The sequence below is a fragment of the Symphalangus syndactylus genome, chromosome 17 (assembly GCF_028878055.3).
Source record: "Symphalangus syndactylus isolate Jambi chromosome 17, NHGRI_mSymSyn1-v2.1_pri, whole genome shotgun sequence".
Taxonomy (NCBI): domain Eukaryota; kingdom Metazoa; phylum Chordata; class Mammalia; order Primates; family Hylobatidae; genus Symphalangus; species Symphalangus syndactylus.
Window position 1 is genome coordinate 95,317,769 of NC_072439.2, and position 6,000 is coordinate 95,323,768.

The 6,000-nt window shown below is 51.7% G+C and overlaps 1 protein-coding gene across 5 annotated transcripts in view; it reads right to left on the reverse strand.

Annotated features, from left to right (window-relative positions):
• ATP13A4 (ATPase 13A4) overlaps positions 1 to 609 on the reverse strand; it is a 211,954-nt gene extending 211,345 nt beyond the window's left edge. For all 5 annotated transcript variants that reach the window (XM_063621985.1, XM_063621984.1, XM_063621983.1 and 2 more), the window contains exon 1: positions 487 to 609. The gene's annotated coding sequence lies outside the window, so the exon portion shown is untranslated. The remainder of the gene's footprint in view (positions 1 to 486) is intronic.
• Between the last annotated feature and the right edge of the window lie 5,391 nt (positions 610 to 6,000).

A 6,000-nucleotide genomic window follows, 5' to 3' on the forward strand; every position in this document is an offset into this window, starting at 1 on the left:
ACTGATAAGAACACCTCCCCATAACTCCCCTGCCAGCACCTCCAACACCCCCAATCCTTTCCCGAGGAATCCAGTCCCAGTTTCTGCAGTTCCTGTAACAGCCACATTCCCACACAAGTGCTGCCTGATCTCCCCAAGCCCTCCAACAATCACCCCCCAGTGCCCTCGAAGGTCTATTCAGAGAAGTCACCAAGATGCAGTCACCGAGGAAATTCAAGGACCTGCAACCTACCAAAAGGCTTTCGGCTGTACAGAGCTAACCTTCCTATTCCCCTCCCAAGCCTACAGCCTAGTTTTCGTTTCTCAAGAAGCCTTTCCCCGCGCTCACGCACGCAGTTGTTAGCTGGCTGGGTGAGGCACTCCAAGCAGTAACAGCGGTGGCCACAAAATAAACCAGAAGCATCTCCACCATGAAGCAGTAATAATAATTTGTCCTAATGATTCCTTTGTCCTTGGAAAATCAACTTCAGAAAGAAAGTTACCCACTGTGAGCAGGGCAGGCTCGCGGCTTCTCGGTCTGGAGGCCCAGGTCCCACTGGCCCACTCACGGTTGGAGACAGCTTGCTGAAGCTCGGTGTCCATATCACTCCACTGCTGTCTTTATCACCCCTACAACATCAAGACCAAATAAGCTGGCGATCGAAAGTTCAGGAAAAGCAAAGCAAACGTCTCCTGTCAACCCTGCACCGACTCTGGAAGGCTCCCTCCTGGAACCTCCGCCTCTCCCACCCCGCTGAGGAGTGCAGGGGAATCAAGGAAGTGCCCCAGGAGCCGACGTCCAAGTGTGGTCTTCCCCTAAGAGGTCAATCATCTTTCTCTTTTCCCACCTCAATCCTTCCCTTCCTTCCCCTCCTGGTCTGTCTGAATTCGCATTTGTACCAGTTTCCCTTTTTCACAAACAAGAAAAGATTCTCTCAGATAACTAAGCCATTCCCTGGCCATGAGTTACTACAGTTTCGGTCATTCATTCAGTGGAAAAGCGACCAGGGACAGAAGGCGCCGCCATAAAGGTCACCTGGCCCGACCAGACGCCAGGTCGCTGCTTCTTCCTTGGCTGCTGACATTTTAACAGCGGCCCAGGCACTCTGTTTCCGCTTTCCCCAAACAAGCACCCTGGAGACCCTCCCCCTGACGGCTCCTGAGGCGAGAAAAAGGGCCTAGCCCAGGAGCCGGTGGCCGCGACCTCGGGTCTGCAGTGGCGCATTCTGCACCTTAGGAAGGGCCCGACGCACAGAACAGGGACGGGGCAGGAGGCAGGGACGGCCACAGCAGACCGGGCAGGGGACGGGGTAGACTGCGGGGGACCCGGCAGGGGATGGGGGCGGCCGCGTCGGTCGGGGCAGGGGTCGGGGCGGCCGCGGGGGTCGGGGCAGGGGATGCGGGCGGCCGCGTCGGTCGGTGCGGGGGTCGGGGTCGGCCGCGGGGGTTGGGGCAGGGGACGGGGGAGGCCGCTGGGGACCCGGCAGGTGATGGGGGAGGCCGCGGGGAAACCGTCAGGGAACGGGCGCGGCCGCGGCGGTTGGGGCAGGGGTCCGGCTTGGGGTCGGCCGCGGGGTCGGGGCAGGGGTCGGGGGCGGCTGCGGCGGAGGCGGGAGGGGCCGGGGCGGTGCCAGCCCGCACCTCTGGAAGACGTTCCACAGGAAGCTCTGCTCGGGCAGCGCCCCGCCCGGGGCCAGGGCGGTAGGAGTAGGCGGCCAAGGGCCGAGGCGCGCGGCTGGGCTGAGGCGCCTGCGGCAACGGGAAACCTCTCAGGGCGGCTCCGCTTCCGCCTCTGTCGGGGGCAGGGCCTGGCGTTACCGCCGTTTCGGGCGGAGGAAATGCGCGTTGTCCGGGATACTCCCGCGCAGGCCACCTGTGGGCGGGGCCGGGAAGGCGCTTGGGGAAAATGTCCCGCGCAGCGACCCGGGACAGGCAGTGATGGAGCAGGGATTTAGTTTGCCTTTTAGTTCTTGTATAAAGAGAAGTTTTGACGTGAATATGATTCCCGCTAACAGTCGGAAACTCTGGGCTTGGCGCGGTAGCTCACACCTGCGGTCCCTGCGCTTTGGGAGGCGGAGGCGGGCGGAGCTCTTGAGCCCAGCAGTTGGGACCAGCCTGGGCAGCGTGGCTAGACCCCATCCCTACAAAAATTACAAAAGGTAGTTGGGCGTGGTGGCGGGCTCCTGTGGTCCCATCTACTCCGTGGGCTGAGGCGGGAGGATCGCCTGAGCCTGGGAGCTGGAGGCTGCAGGGAGCCGAGATCACAGCAAATCCAGCCTGGTGGACAGTGAGACTCTGCAAAAAAAAAAAAAAGCAGGCAGGGTGCGGTGGCTCACGCCTGTAATCCCAGCACTTTGGGAGGCCGAGGCCGGTGGATCACCTGAAGTCGGGAGTTCGAGACCAACCTGGCCAATATGGAGAAACCCTATATCTACTAAAAATACAAAATTAGCCGTGTGTGGGGGTGCACGCTTGTAATCCCAGCTACTTGGGAGGCTGAGGCAGGAGAATTGCTTGAACCCGGGAGGCGGAGGTTGCAGTGAGCCGAGATCAGGCCATTGCACTCCAGGCCTGGGCAACAAAGGCAAAACTCCATCTCAAAAAAAAAAAAAGGGCAAAACACAATTCGGGTGGGAAAGGCAGTGTGCAGCGTTCTCCGTTGTCTGTTCTGCCCCAAAAAGCTTCCCTCCTTTAGGTTTAACCTGCGCCCTCACGCTCTACATCAGCGCTGCCCCCGACCCCATGCAGTTGGAAACACTGGGCGCCTCCCTGCGGGGCCCCTTCCCGCCCCAGTGGTGGTGTGGCCCTGTCTCCCCCGAGACAGCACTGCCTTTGTGCTGGACACAGTTCTACCGTGGAGCCTGGAGTGCCTGTAGCACAAATCCCCAGAATTGGGAAGTGCCCAGCTTTGGGCCACTGTGATCCCTGGGTCTTTCCCGCGCGCGTAGTCTTGTGCCGCCTTCCACGTCAGCCCTGTGTCCTGTACCCCAGTTCAAGATACTACAATTATTCTCATTATTTCATGGGGTTATTCCAGCTTTTCAGGTTCTTCAGTGCCTCATTCCATGAATGCTAACTTTTTTCATCCTCATAGTTCCTAGGGTTGTCTCTGAATTTTCACCCAGTTGCCTACCAAGATGTCTGTGTCTACTGCAGGGGACAGTGCAGGTCTGAATATCTTACAGCTCACCTTTTTGGTGCCTTTGAACCGTGTTAGGAATTACCCACATCTTCTCTCTGGGCAATATTCTACTTTTTATATTGACCCAATTATTTTACTTCTTTGGTGTGTCCTTTCTCCTAACACATACAGGTTCACATTGAAACCTTGAAACTCACATTTACAAAACATTTTCAATATGAAGCATTGTTCCATGACTCATGAGTGGAGTTCCATCAACATTTACATTTCCAGACCACCCACTGCCTAGTGGTTTTCTTGGTCTCAGTACTCATGAAAACGGTCTGAAGGTTTATTTTGGGTTCCTAAGTAGTAGACACACACACAACACTGCCTGTCAGTTATTTCTCGGAAACTAAATTAGCCCTTCTGTTGCCATCCTATCATGCTTCAGGGGTGCCTGTGCTAGTTTTTAATTCTTTGTCCTAACACAAATATTTGCTCAAACGCCCGTATTAATACTTCCTCTTAGTTTACGAAAGGATTTACTTTCTTATTGGTTGGGATGAAGCTGCCTGAGGTTGCCACCTGTTATTTTTCCTTCATTTATTGGACCATGTCATCCCATTACATGTCTGCCATGGAGGTTTTCAAGCTGTGGTCCCTGGACATGCTAGAAATGCAAATTCTCAGTCCGAACCAGGACTGAATAGGAAGATCTGGGGTAGGGTCCCCCAGGACTAAATCAGAAGATCATGGGTGGGGTCCCTCCAGGACTGAATCGGAAGATCTGGGGTAGGGTCACCCCAGGACTGAATCAGAAGATCATGGGTGGGGTCCCTCCAGGACTGAATCGGAAGATCTGGGGTAGGGTCACCCCAGGACTGAATCAGAAGATCTGGGGTGGGGTCCCCCTGTAGGGACCAGCCCCACAGGGTCGGTGCATCTCTCCCTGTGTGCGGCGACAAGAGAGTGTAGAAATAAAGACACAAGACAGATAAAAGAAAAGGCAGCTGGGCCCGGGGGACCACTACCACCAAGACGCAGAGACCGGTAGTGGCCCCGAATGTGTGGCTGCACTGTTATTTATTGTATACAAAGCAAAAGGGGCAGGGTAAAGAATGCGAGTCTTCTCCAGTGATAGGTAAGGTCACGTGGGTCACGTGTCCACTGGACAGGGGGCCCTTCCCTGCCTGGCAGCCAAGGCAGAGAGAGAGAAGACAAAGAGACAGCTTACACCATTATTTCTACATATCAGAGACTATTAGTACTTTCACTAATTTACTACTGCTATCTAGAAGGCAGGGCCAGGTGTACAGGATGGAACATGAAGGCAGACTAGGAGCATGACCACTGAAGCACAGCATCACAGGGAGACAGGCCTCCAGATAACTGCGGGAAAGCCTGACTGGTGTCAGGCCCTCTACAAGAGGTGGAGGAGCAGAGTCTTCTCTAAACTCCCCCAGGGAAAAGGAGACTCCCTTTCCCGGTCTGCTAAGTAGTGGGTGTTGTTCCTTGACACCTTTTGCTACTGCTAGACCACGGTCCGCCTGGCAACGGGCATCTTCCCAGATGCTGGCGTCACCGCTAGACCAAGGAGCCCTCTGGTGGCCCTGTCTGGGCATAACAGAAGGCTCGCACTCCTGTCTTCTGGTCACACCTCACTATGTCCCCTCAGCTCCTATCTCTGTATGGCTTGGTTTTTCCTAGGTTATGATTATAGAGCGGGGATTATTATAATATTGGGATAAAGAGTAATTACTACCAACTGATGATTAATGATATTCATATATAATCATATCTAAGATCTATATCTGGTATGACTATTCTTGTTTTATATTTTATTATACTGGAACAGCTTGTGTCCTCGGTCTCTTGCCTCAGCGCCTGGGTGGCTTGCCGCCCACAAATAGTAAGATGACAAGAAAAAACAAGATGATAGCTGTAAAAAATATTGTATCAAATAATAAAAGGAGATCTCATATGCAGAGGAGCAGCCTAGTACCTGGCACACTAAATCAGTATTTACTATGCATGTAATCATAATAGTTGTTATAATAGAAAGATCCAAAGGAAGATTGTATCTTTGAATTTATTACAGGGACAAGGAAAAAAAATCAGACAATAAGTTGGCATCTTCAATACAATGAAAGAAGCTTAACCTCTAAGATACAAGCACAGAAAGCAATAAAAGTAAGTAAAGGAACTATTTCAAGCTTTATAATTCAAGAGTATATCCTTAAAACTACTTAAAAAGCAGGAAAAGGCAAAAGTGTCACTGCAAAACAAAATGAAATTTGTGACATGCAGTAGATTGCAGAAAAGGTATAAAAATTGTTCTTTTAAAAAATGATAGAGGATTTATAAACAAAGATTAGAAGTACAATTTTAAAATTACAGCTAGTTCCAGGTGTGGCTGGATAAACTGATTCTTTCCTCCCCTTTCCCCAATCCATCACACTCACACACTCCATATCAGAAAGAAATCATTAAAATAATTTCACTGGAGCTGCGTAGTACACAGAATAACGCTTCACACAAAGAAGTCCGAATCCTAATCAGAAGCTGTGCATGTGGCAAAGGGTGATTAAGTTTGCTGACCAGTTGACCCTAGACTAGGAAGATTATCCTTGATTATCTAGGTAGGCTGATCAAATCACATGGATGCTTACATGTGGAAAGCGGAGGCGGAAGGTTAGCATTGGAGTGATGTGGTGTTAGAAAGGTTTGACCAGTCACTGCTGGCTTTGAAGATAGAAGTGAGCCACAAGCAAAGAAATGTGGGTGGCCTCTCAAAACTGGAAAAGGAAAAATAAAAAAGGATTCTTCCTAGAGACCCATTTCTTATTTCTGACCTTCAGAACTATAAATTTGTTCTGTTTTAAGCCACTAATTTGGGG